This window comes from Ostrea edulis, chromosome 4 (genome assembly GCF_947568905.1).
Source record: "Ostrea edulis chromosome 4, xbOstEdul1.1, whole genome shotgun sequence".
In the NCBI taxonomy this organism is placed as follows: Eukaryota; Metazoa; Mollusca; class Bivalvia; order Ostreida; family Ostreidae; genus Ostrea; species Ostrea edulis.
This window is the reverse complement of record NC_079167.1, coordinates 92,389,967-92,404,961: the sequence shown is the minus strand read 5'-3', so window position 1 is coordinate 92,404,961 and position 14,995 is coordinate 92,389,967.

Below are 14,995 nucleotides of genomic sequence, written 5' to 3'. Positions count from 1 at the left end.
CAGCAAATTTGTTAAATATAGTGCAACATGAATTAAACTATCGGGTAATGCATTACGTCCTTGATATCAACGTTGATAAAAGTTTTCATCTGTTAAAAAGTGTGAAGATAACGATCAGTGATCAATCTCACCAATCCTATAAAGCGGTGAAAATATAAGTGTTTGAGTTGTTACTTTTATCAGACAATAGAGAAAATCTTAGCCGTTAATATAAATCATCAGGGTAACTTCTAGTTGGTTCCCTGCCAGTCCCTTTATGCTGCCTTGTAGTCCTACTCCTGCGAATTAATTTATCAACCCTTCCTTGACAAATGACATGTGGATTTTGAAATTAACAGTGATTTTTTTTTTCTTTACACATAATTTTGATTTGAACATCCCTTCTCTTTTAATCAACATTGACTAACATAGATTTGAGCTCCTCCCTGGAAACTCTAAAGTATACTGCAATTTTCCGATTCAATTTTTCTCATAACCTTTGGTAGCAAGTGAATAACTCAGTTTACATCATAAGACCAAATCTGTTACAGTGCTTTTTAAGAGTTACCCCACTTGTACCTTCACACCAATGCTTTGAGTTGAGGTTCCCATCTTTCCTCAAAATAACTAAACACATCCTGCTTTATCGACCAGTTATCACAATTACTCAGCTTGCTCAATTCGTCAACTTTATGTACTAATATCCCACTTCATAGCTACATTGTTTTCTTTGCACAAATAATGTACTCACATACATGTAGCAATATCTTGAAGTTTCTTATTTTTATCCCAACTCGTTGAATAATTTTGATTGTCACAAAAAACCTACTGCCATATCCCGAAATATAAAAAATCCGTAAACAGCCTCTAGTTTTCTCCAAGTAGAACTTTGTTGACTTTCCGAAATATCCCACAACCCATCAAGATCTGGAAAAACATTGCCCGTCGATGAACAATCAATCAAATGATCCCATAGCGTGTATCCAAAGCATCGCATTAGACATCTTTTCTATTTTTTCAACCGACTCAATTGAGTACCTCCCCGATTCATTTCATCTGAAACCAAAATTCTAATTCATCGACTGTCACTGGACTTAGTATAATATAAGAGCTCCAACTGGATCTACTTGACATATAAAACTATATAAACCTTGTTTGACATTTCTTCAGTAAAATTGGAACATGGAAATATTCATATCATGTGCTCTTTCAATCAAAAAATTATTTTGTTAAATATCACTCTGATTCTACGCACAAGTAATATGAAGTTGATACGAACGATGCTGGAGTTTTTCATAAGGCTCATTAACAATATTTACGTAGTATTCGGTAATCAAGTCTTCCAACAGTCTTGAAATGCTCATGGGCACAAAATGTGCTCCTTTATTAACTGACCTGTTTTGTATTCATATGAAGTAAAATTTATTCGAAATGTTGTATATGAGAGGACAAACTGACTACGCACTAGTTCCGTATTCCATTTTTATTGAAGAAACAGTTGTTTATGATGTCAAAAAGCCTAGTCTTTAATTCATCGTGAGGAATGACCGTATAAAGTATTGAAAAGTCGTAAGTTTTGATGCTGGTGATTTGTGAAAAGTTTTGTGATTTCAGATTGATGAAAAGTTCTTTGGAATTGTTTAGAATCCACAGTCTCGCTTTATGTTATATAGATCATTTATATTGGTTTGAAACATAACCTTTCTTATACTAATGGTGTTTTTGTTGCAATTGACAAACATCTAAACTATGCCAATGAAGTTCATCGGCACTTCTCGAAAATCGCCATGGATGAAGCCACACTTTCTTTCATGATACACTCGAGACTTTGAATGTTTTCTTACTTCACCGTCCGTGTTTCATGAAGACATCAGTAAATCTGCGAGTTTTACGACATTTATAGGTGGGCTAGAGAACTTTGATAAACTCCCAAAACTTGTTACACTCTGAAGAGCCGAACTATACAGCGAAAGCGCTAAGTGTAATTAATTAAAGGGAAAGGCAACCCTAAAGATTTTTACATGATAAATGATAGGATTAATCATATGATAAAGATTTTTCATACAATTCTGTTGATATATGGCCTAGATATGCTTCAGTACTAATTTGAAAACGTCAAAAATTGAAATTCCCGCGACCTATAGAGGCTGTCATGATGTGTAACTATTTTGTATTCAAGATCACAAAAATCAATAATTTTGACGTCACACCGTCTGTTCCGGTTTTGATGAGATTCTAAGATCATTTACAGGTGCATGGGTTCAGTACACACACACACACACACGCGCGCGCGCACGCACGCACGCACATACACACGCACGCAAAGATTCAACAACATTGAAACCAAGTTTTAAAACCTAACAATTAACATATACACAACGAGCAAACATTCCTCTTCATGCTCTGTTACTTAGATTTATAAACATTCCTCTTCATGCTCTGTTACTTAGATTTATAAACATTCCTCTTCATGCTCTGTTACTTAGATTTATAAACATTCCTCTTCATGCTCTGTTACTTAGATTTATAAACATTCCTCTTCATGCTCTGTTACTTAGATTTATAAACATTCCTCTTCATGCTCTGTTACTTAGATTTATAAACATTCCTCTTCATGCTCTGTTACTTAGATTTATAAACATTCCTCTTCATGCTCTGTTACTTAGATTTATAAACATTCCTCTTCATGCTCTGTTACTTAGATTTATAAACATTCCTCTTCATGCTCTGTTACTTAGATTTATAAACACTTCGAACAAAAAATGCTTGTCGTCATTCCCTTTACAATAGTTACAAAGACATCATTGACCTAAGAATAAATTTTTGCAGCCCTTCACCGGTAATGTTAACGTCTCGATATGAGTGAAAAATTCTTGAGGGGCGTCAAACGATATAAAATCAAAATATATAGATAGCTACGATTTTTGTAATACGCCTAGTCTGTCTGTTTGTTTTCGTATTGGGTTCATGTCTCCTCTTTAAAATGAATGTCAGTTGTATGATACTGTCAATAAGTTTTATGAGGGGGGGGGGGGGGTAATTACGTGTGTGGTTTTTTTTTTTCTATTTTGCTGAAGTGTTTTCCGGTCGCTACACCTCATCTTCTCTCCGAATGATTATAGTAATCTCCGGATGATTATAGTAATCTAGACTGAAACTGATTTCCAATGTCTGACGTGAAGTAGACAGAGCAGTCTCCACCAAATGGGATTCAGATTCCATATCACGTCTATAAAATATAATATACTGTATCCACGGAGCGAGTAACTTGAAGGTCATATGTAGGTCAAGGTTTGTGGTTTGTAGGTTTTACCACAGGTATCTGAATTTTAATCAATAAATAGATAAACATGTAAATAGAAAAAGAAAAAAAAAACTCCATCTATATATATAAATATTTATGTATAGATTTTTTTCTATTTATTGATAAAATTCAGATACTGTGGTCTTTGATGATCAGGTCTTCGATCAGTCTGTTGGAATTCTCATGGGTACGAATCGTGCTCCTTTCTTAGTTGACCTGTTTTTACTAGCTGCAATAATGAAGCCCTTTCCTATTTTTTTGGGGGGGGGGGGGCTACAACTCCTTAGGATCTCCGTAATGGTGCAAATGCGGGAGTGATTCACTCCCGCAATATTTTTGATCATTCTTAACATTTGCTGACTTTCTTTACGTAAATATAATGATACTCTATGTTTCTTCTTAGTCAATATATAAATTTACAACCTGCAACTTACGATTTGTGAGGCTCCATTCTACCGTTTTCAACAATTTCGATATATTCCAATTTCTCGAATCATATTTGTGCGCCATGTTTGATGACTGAAGTTTCAACTTCCGATTGTCAAGTTATTTGGATATGCCTTATAAGGTGGAATTTACATCAATGGACAAGTGCGGAGAAGAAAACTATTTCGTCGGTATTAAAAAGATTTAGATTCAATATCAAGTTGGAAAACGAACAACAGAGTGTAATTTCCTTTCTTTGTCGGAGTATAGTGTTTCAAATTCAGATGGGCATTCAAAAAATAATTAATGTAAAATTAAATTTTTAATTCATGAATGTAGTTATTTTTGTTCTGTGTATTTATTGAATACTTATATAAGTTGTGATCTACAGATACATTGTGTGCACTTCCCATATTCAGGGTTTGCACATTATTACTTCACCAAGCTGCCATTGTTTTTTTGGTGCTTCTGTGTACAAAGAGAGTGAAGAACAAAATTGGGTGATTTTAAATAAAATTAATAATTTTTAATCCACTTTAAACATCAGAAACAATAAGTTACGTATACAAAGTGTCACAAATCTTTATAATCACGTTTCCATCTTTACACACAGTTCTAAGTGTCATCGTATTAAAAATCCAAAGAACCTCAGGATCCGTTCCCTCCATGTGGTCCTCCCTCTCGCCACCACACGGGGTTCCTCAGCAGGAGACAGCTCGGTGGTGCAGAGGAACCTGTACTGGAGAGAATTTGGTTTCACTGGTTTGGTCTCTTTTTGAGTGATCCTGGGTAATCCTTGATCACGAGGTTCCGGAACGAGTTTGAATGTTTCTATACTGGATAAAAATAACTTCCGTGGAATAAATTTAGGTATTTTGAGAGCTGGTTTCAGTGCAGACAGAAATTTAGTTTTGTCTAATTTACTTCTTATCTCCTTGGTCTTTTCCTTAAGCTCTTTTAGAATAGGAATCATTAGGAAAGCATGTTTTTTCTGCCATTCATATTCCTTTTCGCGCTGTAGGTCTGGATCTGAATTATTCTCAGTCTTTTCTACAACGAGACTCTTTTCAATCGTAACTACAGAGTGTAGTTTCAGGACTGTTGATTCCGAAACATCCTTTGATTTTGTGTCCAGTTCTTCACCACTGCATTTTGGTTCCGCCGTCCTTAATGTGTCTCTCTTATCTACTCTTTCTGTGGTTGTCTCCAATGCATTACTTTTGGTTTCCGTCGTTGTATATAACTGAGTGAAATACGTGTCATTTACCCATGACGGCAAAAATTAGCAAGTATTTGCATTTTTCAATTCTTAAGATCGTGTCTCTGATTCTGTCATGGGGAACAAAATCAGGACTTGGTTCACTTCCTAAAAACATGTCGTTTTGAAATTCCATTTTTATTACCACAAGAATGTAGATACTGACTCCGAGCAAGCGTTTGTTTTGGTTTGGTGGTAAGGAAGTGTATTATGACGTATTATACATCGTATGGATTATGACGTATTGTACATTGTTACGTTCATAAACTGTGACGTGATCATGGTGTGATCTTTATAGGTTATAGACTTTGTATGGGAAAATATGACGACCGAGTTTTTTGGCGCGTAAACGGACCGAGCTTGCGAGGTCCGTTCGCGACAAAAAACGAGGTCGTCATATTTCCCATACAAAGTCTATAACCTTTTTATTATATACTTTCAATTTCATTTAGAAATTAACAATAATTTTATTTTTAACAATAACTTTATCGGTTTAACTGAGTAAAAGATGAAAAACGAAAAATTTGAAAATTAACGGCGTAGAAATTTGATTGTGACGTGGTGTTTGCGGGCCAGAATGTTTCCGGGCATATATCGTGTGATATATGCCCGCAAACTTTTAAAGAAAAAAGAAGAGATGAAATTGAAAGTATATAATAAACATGTATATTGTGAAATCTTTTGTAGACAAGTTAGATGTAATAAAAAAAAATCTTTAGGCTTAATATTGTTTCATTATGAATAATTCAAATATCGAAACCAGTTACTCAAATTTTATTCTGCTCACTCGTTGTTAACACAACAAACAAGCATTCAAAAACAATATTCACGCGTGCACAAATAATTCATATAAATATATATCACAAAGTGAATCTCGGATCAAATCTAATAATGCATGTTCAAACCTTTTTGAATGTAATGCGTTTAAGCGTTTTAGGTCAAAAGATGATTTTCTTTTGCGTCTGTTGACTGTAGATGGTTCATTATTATGAGCCAGAGAATAAAGCTCAGAGTCGTCAGTGGGTAGGGCCTGGGTCCCCGAGGCCAAAGAAGTTCAAGACGCAACAATCTGCTGGCAAGGTGATGACCACGGTATTTTTGGACGCAAAAGGCGTTATTATGTTGAACTTTTTACCCAAGAGAAGTACAACAATTACAGATAGTTTTACAAAATTCTTTACGATTGGGGGGGGGGGGGGCGGCTATCCTCTGTCCTTAAAACAATATTTTAATTTAAATAAGCGGTCAAACACACACACAGAGAGAGAGAGAGAGAGAGAGAGAGAGAGAGAGAGAGAGAGAGAGAGAGACCCTCTCCGAATAAGCTACATGAGTTGATTTAAATTTTTTTTTTTTTTAAATATTTCTAATGCATGTCAACAACGTCTTGCATATCCATAAAGTCCAAAATAAGCCCTTTTTAAAAAAAAAAAACAATGCTCTCACTTGTTATTATAACAGAACTTTTGATTTTTTTTCAAGGTGTAGTGAACCACCTTAAAGAGCATCTTCAGTACTGCTATTTACAGAGTGACGATTTAACCAATGAGCATCAACTCTGGGAATGTTGGAATATTTATTATGATACACAAGTCAAAATGTCGATGTATCACATTTACATAGTGTATCGATACTAACCCCTACTACCTACTCACCTTAAAAAATGTGAGTCGGCTGATGGCTTCAGTTTGTTTTTTTATTTCATCAAATTGCCATACAATTGTACACATAATAAACATTAGTTTATATGAATTACTTATTTACTACAGTGCCAGTCGTTCTAAGTCTGAACTTGATTGTCAAGTTTTTTGCCAAGTAAATCTTTTCTCCCCCCTCTTTTTCGGAGAAAGCTCCTGTAAATCTATTTTAGAATTTCCTGGTACTGGTTTTTAAATTTCGGACTGAGCTTTCAGTCAGCTATTTATCAAACACTGGCGAGAATTTGCCCACGGGTTTTGATTAGCGCATTCTGCAGCGTATTTTCCTATTTCAATTCATTCTTTTCCTCTATTTGAGGTGGAATTTTCTTCTTCATGACGTTCAGATGCCGTTCTGAAATATTCTGTCTCAGGAAGATCGGGATTTTTTCTTCTTAAGGAATCTTACCATCGACATTGTCGAAGCGATGTCGAGATAAAATCAAAGTCTGCAGTGAAAATCCGTCTATGAAAAAACTTACCTGCTACGAGTAGGTAAGGAGGGATAACTTCAATTTAGTTCCCGGAAATCTTCCTGAACGCGTAAAGAAGACTAACTTTATTTTATTTTTAAACAACACTTTCTGATTGTTGCATTAGCGTGAATTATTTCTAATGCCACCAGAATCCCCGTCAATAATGTCAAAATTAGGTTATCGTTAAAACATCAGTTATACATTAGGCGATTTGCGGAAGAAACTGAAAACGCTCTAGAGACATATTAGGATGGTCGATTTTTTTTTTCCTGCTGGGGTACCGGTCGCGGTGGCTCAGTGGTAGAGCGATCGCTTCGTAACAGGGAGGTCGTGAGTTGGAACCCCGCTCATGAAATGGCCACGTCAAACCAAAGACGTTAGAATAGGTAGCGATTACTCTTTCGCCAAACGCTTGGCATTTCGAAGCGAGAATTACGGGTCTTTTGGATATGACCTTTAAAACGAAGGTTCTGTGCCGCGGCAGGCGTTAGCAAGATAACGAACCCTCACTGCTACGGTCCTGAGCGCTAAGCATAGGTATAAATTTATGGTACTTCACCTAGAACTGGTGACGTCTCAATATGAGTGAACAATTCTCGACGAGACGTAAAAATAATCGATCAACCAACAATCTCCTCGGTGGAAAACCGTAAACGAGTATCAGTCTAGAAAAATAGCTGACAACTCCGATGACGAGAAGAAAATCCGTAATGCAGAAAACCGCACTATCAGACAGCAAAAGCACGTGTAGAATAGATGGATGGATGGATAGATAGAAGAAAGGGAAAAGCGTGTTGGAATCACTAGCTGTGCGGAAGACCTTTCAACTATATAGAAATATAGAACAGTTGAAATGTTTGCAATGTCGTGACAATTGTCATAAGTCCCTTGTACAGTGTATAACTCTGCCCTGTCCATACTGGATTTGTGACATGTGATATAACTCTGCCCTGTCCATACTGGATTTGTGACATGTGATATAACTCTGCCCTGTCCATACTGGATTTTTGTGACATGTGATATAACTGTGCCCTGTCCGTACTGGATTTGTGACATGTGATATAACTCTGCCCTGTCCATACTGGGTTTGTGACAAAGCAGAACCCACGGCTCGATTATTGATACTAATATCAAGGATTAGTGGTGAATCAGGACAGGATTAGTGAAGTTGACAAGTGTTTTAGGAAGGTGAAGATAACGAACAGTGATCAATCTCATAACTCCTATAAGCAATACAAAATAGATAGTTGGGCAAACACGGACCCCTGGACACACCAGAGGTGGGATCATGTACCTAGGAGGAGTAAGCATTCTCTGTTGACCGGTCACACCCGCCGTGAGCCCTATATCCTGATCAGGTAAACGGAGTTATCCGCAGTCAAAATCAGTGTGCCAAGAACGGCTTAACAATCGGTATGAAACACGTCAGACAGCATTGGACCCAATGCGATGTTGTGCTGACGAAGTAGATCGTTATAACAACCATAGAATTTGCGAAATGCTGACTTCAATCGAGACTGTTGAAATCCCTGTACCATCAACTTGTTTGTCAGTAGCTTACCTCGATTTAAAAACTTACTATACGCAGAACAAGCTCTTGCATATCGAACCAGTTGAGATATATAAACACCATATGCAGGTGATAATGGAATATTGCTACATAAATATGGGAAGTTGACGATGGAGAAGCTGAAATTATCCCGTTTGTCATACAGTTGAGTTGTCAGTTTGCCGTTAATGTCTACTTTCAATAAAATATCTAAGTATGAAGCAGAAGTGGACGACTCTGTGGTGTCCTTTATTTAGGAGTCATATAAGTTTCCAAACTCTCCAGGGGTCCAAAGAAATTAGCCGTTTCCCCATACAGTGCATGGAGAATTTCTAACTAATCTAGTATAGCAGGAAATGGTTGAATTTGGTTGGTATTCTCCGGAATTTGTTAATTTACGACAACTGAAATTTCAGGATCTGTTAGAATAAATTCCCTCACAAGAACATGTGTAGCCAATTCAAGGAATTCTACTTGTTTCTCAAATAAAACAATGTTGCCATTGAAAGTACAACTAGATCAAATTATATCACCCTCTAAACATCCTCTACTAAGCATCCTAGTTTCCTCTTCCTTTAACCATATGAAACTTTTCTGAATTAGGTCTAGGAGAAGGGCAAAAGCCACCAACGCAAAGCAGAAAGCGAATGCTGTCTGACGTGTTTCATACCAATACGCAACTTCCGAGATATCAGCTCTTCTGTGATGGAGGTATGTTCAATGTTCTGTTGAACGCTTGGGTGGGTACAAAATGTATACATATACTATAGATTAGCTATGTTAATACGGATAAAAGTAATGAAAGTGTAAATTTTGTTTATATCAGCCGTTGGTATACATTAAACTCACAGGCACTCGACGTTTTAAATATCTATAATAAAAAACATTGTCTTCCTGTAAACATAATATTGACAAGGTATACCACGCCGCCATCTTGGTTTTCGTTTTTACAAGCTGCATCGCTTGAAAATTTCGGCGAAAAGTTCGATATAATACAATAATTAGAACCCTACCGTTTAGAAGCAACTCTGTCAAGGTCTTACCTCTCTCATCGTCATGGTGAACTGGAAATAAAGTCCATTTATCGGCTATAATCAACCGTCAAACATCGTCTACTGCTTCTCAAATGCGAGAAATCGCTGAAAGGTGGACGTACGTAGACATAATTTTGGGATAGCCCTTTTTTCATTGGTCGATAAAATTAAAAATAGTAAATATTATAATTAGCAGTAAATATGTTCTAGTCAGCGAGGTAATAGATCTTGAACACTATTCTATTAATACATACTTTATTTTTTTTTTTAACGTTAAACATGATAACTTCACTTATTCATGCATTCGTTTCTGTTGAAAGTAAATTTCATAACGTAATAAGAAAACTTCAAAATTGAATTCACACACACACGCACGCGCCCCTACACGTGGGTATACTCTCAAACGTACACAGTAACATTTATACATCCAAATGTCCTGTCCTGCTTATCTGTAAATTTTCAGTGTTGTCACAATAGGGTGAAATGACGTGGGTTGGAGTCGAAGCGGGGGGGGGGGGGGGGGGGGTCATGAACATTTCCAATGTTATTTGCTAATGTGATAGATTTACTAAATTTCCCGTGCCAGCCTGTCCCGAAACCACACAATTGTGCCGAGTTTTATTGTTTGCAGGACTGCAACTACCCTGCATTCAGTGCCCCCCCCCCCCCCCCCCCGCACAAGCGTCAGTGGGTACATTAGCAAGGGAATTCTCATTTGCATAATGATGTCAACTTCCGTCCCTAGATCAGGAGTTATCGCATTTTGAGGAGCAGTAGACGATAGTTGATGCTTGATTATATCTGATCAATGGACATTATTTCGAGTTTTCCATAACGATGCGAGAAATAAGATATTGACAGAGTTGTTGCTAGACGGTAGGGTTCTAATTATTGTATTATATCGAACTTTTCGCCGAAATTTTCAATCGATGCAGCTGGTAAAAACGAAAACCAAGATGGCGGCGTGGTATACCTTGTCAATATTATTGTAATGATTTCATGTTTTTCAATGTTGCAAGAGGCCTACAGAAACGGTGATCTAGAAACTTAACTATGGCTGATACACAATTAGCTAGCAGCGGGTGATCTAGAAACTGTTGCTGATCATGTGACCCACAGAGGGTATATATACAGCTGCAGCCAGTCAGTAAGGTTTTTTTTAAGTCAAGCGGAGGAAGAAGAAGCATTATAACGGTTAGGTTGGTCAGGTGGATTGCCTAATATTGGAGGCTTGCCACAGGTGGATTGCCTTATATAAATATTGGAGGCTTGCCACACTTCTTTGTTATATAGGACCATTTGTTTGGAGTCTGACCACAGTAGTGGCTAGCATTTTAGAGGTTGACCTCCTAGAGATTCGCCTATTTATTTGTCATTCTTCCTCGGTTAGGGAAGGTGTAAGGCTTCAGAGGTTAGCAGTTCACTGTCCGTCCTGAATAAGGCATTAACACAGTAACTGCTGCTTCTGGAGTTGGACCACCTTTATTCGGCTAGGGCTTACCTCTTAGATAGTTGTTACTGCCTGAATAAGGCATATCTCTATCTAGAGGTGTATAAACTCATAAAGTAGTAATATAGGCCGACCAAGTGTGATTTTCCCCTAAGTAAGGGAAGGGTCTTATTTGTATATATTTGCAGACCAGTAGTTATATATTTAAATCACTTTAGAGAGGAAAACTGTATCATTTTGTTCAATCATTTTTACAGAGGAAAATTATTTACTTGTTGAATTAATTCAAAACCCCAGATCCTGGAATCAACCGGGTACGAACCCCCTTGACACGTTACATTATGTTTACAGGAAGACAATTTTTTTTATTATAGATATTTAAAACGTCGAGTGCCTGTGATTAAACTGACCATATCAAGAATAATATTTGACTTAGGCCATTAAATTAAATATGAAATTATTTTTTATTTCCTCTTCTGCACGAGTGATATTTTAATCAAAGAAAAATCGTGTTTATCGATTTTTGTTTGAGCTATTTTATTATTAAATACTAATAAACTAATATTGTGTGTCCCTGCAGTTTGGGTGGCTGCATGATGTCTGATAATCGGCCTTTAGGCAGTATATCAAGGAAGCGATAAGCATTTGTACCCACCGCGTGTGGACGATAGTATGTTTTGCGTCTCACTGTGCGTAAGAGTTCCACAAAGGGAAAGAACTATTGGGCAACTCGGAAATTGCGTATTGTTTAGGCCGTTCTTGGCACACTGATTTTGACTACGGATAACTTCGTTTACCTGATCAAGATATAGGGCTCACGGTGGAAGTGACCTGTCAACAGGGAATGCTTACTTCTCTTAGGTACCTGATTCCACCTCTGGTATATCCAGGGGTTCGTGTTTGCCCAACTCTCTATTTTGTATTGCTTATATAGCTAGGAGTTATGAGATTGGTCACTGTTCGTTATCTTCGTCTTTCATGTGTCTATTGGTGGTACTTCACATACATCCGATAACCAGACGTTTCAGCATGAGTAAAAAGTCTCGAAAAGACGTAAAACAAACAAACAAAACAAACATCTAGTTGATATAAAATTGAAATCCAACCATTGGTTTTATATGGAGCACATTGATATGACCATTGCATGATATTTTTACCATTGATTAAAACCTTATATCGGGTGATATGCTCACGGCGGTTGTGACCGGTCAACAGGGGATGCTTACTCCTCCTAGGCACCTGATCCCACCTCTTGCATATCCAGGGTTCCGTGTTTGCCCAACTCTCTATTTTGTATTGCTTATAGGAGTTATGAGATTGATCACTGTTCGTTATCTTCACCTTTCATGTAGCAGTCAGATTTAGTTTTAGTAGAACAGATAAGTTTGGTAAAGTCGGCTAATTGTCGCCCGATGATCAAGCGCTGAGCTGTGCACTATTTTTCACTATCGGGTTATGATAAATACCGATATGCGTAACTAGAACAATAAATATACTTCGAATTAACGAAACTAAATTACAGAAAAATTAAAGAAAAAAACCTTATTAGTACCAGAAAGTTGCTTTATGCATCGTTAAGGATATGGTACATGTATTACGTACTCACAGGATTGGTGGTCGGGTAAAGTCAATCCACAATTGCATTTTTCATTGCCATAAGACATACATGTAGTAACGTTGTCCCTTTTAAACGATGGTAAGACGTATTCTTTCAACGACATTGAAGATGAATTTCATTTTGTTTATAATGCCCCATTTATAACATTGATTGTTTGCTGTTTTCCGCCACACTCAACAATTTTTCAGTTTTCTGATGGAAGAGATAACCCAGATACAATGTACCTTGGAAGAGACCACCAACCTTCCGAAAGTAAACTGGGAAACTTTCTCACTTACTGGCGCGAGCGGGATTCGAACCCGCGCCGACAGAGGTGAGAGGCCGTGTGATTTTGAGCGCGATGCTCTAACCACTCGGCCACGGATACGATATTTGTTTATATAAAGAAGTATCACTCTGTAAAACAAAGTGCTTTCAAATAAGCAGGTGAATATGAAAAAGTTATCGAACTTTGAAAAATAATTCTTGAGTCAAGCATTCATTGTACGGAAAATTGTGCAGTGACTTGTTCGTATCCTTAATCCATGTGTGGTTAATCTTGTGGTATATCTTGCTTTAAAGAATTAAATAAACTGAAACTGTTACCAACATATATATATATATAATTAACATTTAATCGTGAAGTTTTTTCATAATTTTTGTGTAATTTAATAATCACATGTATACAAAAGCCGAATACTTTCTAATGTATACATGTGATATTATTTGTACCTTTCCATGAAACATTGATAATCATGACAAGTTTCTGATATCATAATAAGAGACCACGACCTCGTTAATGCGAGATATCTTCTCATTACAACTACATGTATTTGGTTTCTCATTATAACAATCTTTTTGTTATATTATAAACGACTTTGTTTCTTATCTAGTTGCAAAGCGTTTACATATCGTTATAGAGCGACAAAATATTTTCCAGGCCTCAAGACCATAAACTGATAGGAGACTTAATTGATTACTTAGATCTTAAGATTTGTCTAAACCAGATGTTTTAAAAAAAAAAACCTGCTGGTGTATGGGGAGAAAATGATAAATGCAAACGTATTTTGAAAAATTTATTTTGTTAATGAAAATTATTTCAAAAGATAGTTAAGATTGGAAATTTGGTCTACTCTCAGTTTAGGGTCTTGAGGCAAATCAGATAACAACTTAGTATCTTGTTATAACATTTTGGTAATCTAGTGATAACGAGGGAGTATCTCTTTAAGACGCCTTAGTATTTCAGGAAAGAACGATGCCTTTGGTCTTGCAACCAGTACTCATGCGACAGATGGTAGATTCTGGATAGAATCTGTTGACTACAACCTGAAGACCGCAGTCCATGAATTAACTATCGTTCAACAGATAAGTCGATTCTCGGTCGAAGTTTGGTGGCCCATCAGTAGTTGTCGTCCGATTTGTGGGGAGGAAATATTCAAAACGAGGGCCGGTCCTTGAGCGACTTATCCTTTTGTCAGCAGTTTGGAAGTCAGTCGGCAAGCCTTTCAACGATTGGTAGAACTGATGCAGTCCGTCTCTGATGGGGAAAAATTATAACTTGAGTGGGCGGACACAACATTGGACGGCCGTATAAAAAAGTGGCTAAAAGCGACCGAGACGACGGCCGATGATCTGTGGACTATAGACTGACCGAGACGACGGCCGATGATCTGTGGACTAGAGACTGACCGAGACGACGGCCGATTATCTATAGACGATACCGTATAAATATGTAAATTCCATAACATAAACCATCACTAATTTTCCCGTTCAAATGAAGACTTCTATAGCACAATATCTTATCTCCCAAAATTGAAGAGTTCCTATAGTTTGTTTTTTGAACTAGATAAAGCAGACTATAGGAACTCTTCAATTCCAGGAGATAAAAAATTGTGCAATGGAAATCTTCATTTGAACGGAAAATGTAGTGCCTGTTTTCATTTTGGGATTTTTATACCTAAATAGTAAGTAATACAGCATTAATAGTGATAGAGAGTTAGTTTAACAATCAAATCACTTATTTGAAGCGAACAGCAGTGTCACCTAAGTGCACATTAATTGCTAGAACTGGCTGAAGCTGAAAGTAAATTTCCAGACATGAATTATGAAGGACTGCTCCGAGATTCGGTGAAGACGTCCGTCAAAATATTCAGCCGAGCCGAATCTCAACCGAGATTAGTGCCTTGAGAAGTAAGCATCCGCCGTGAGCCCTATATCTTGATCAG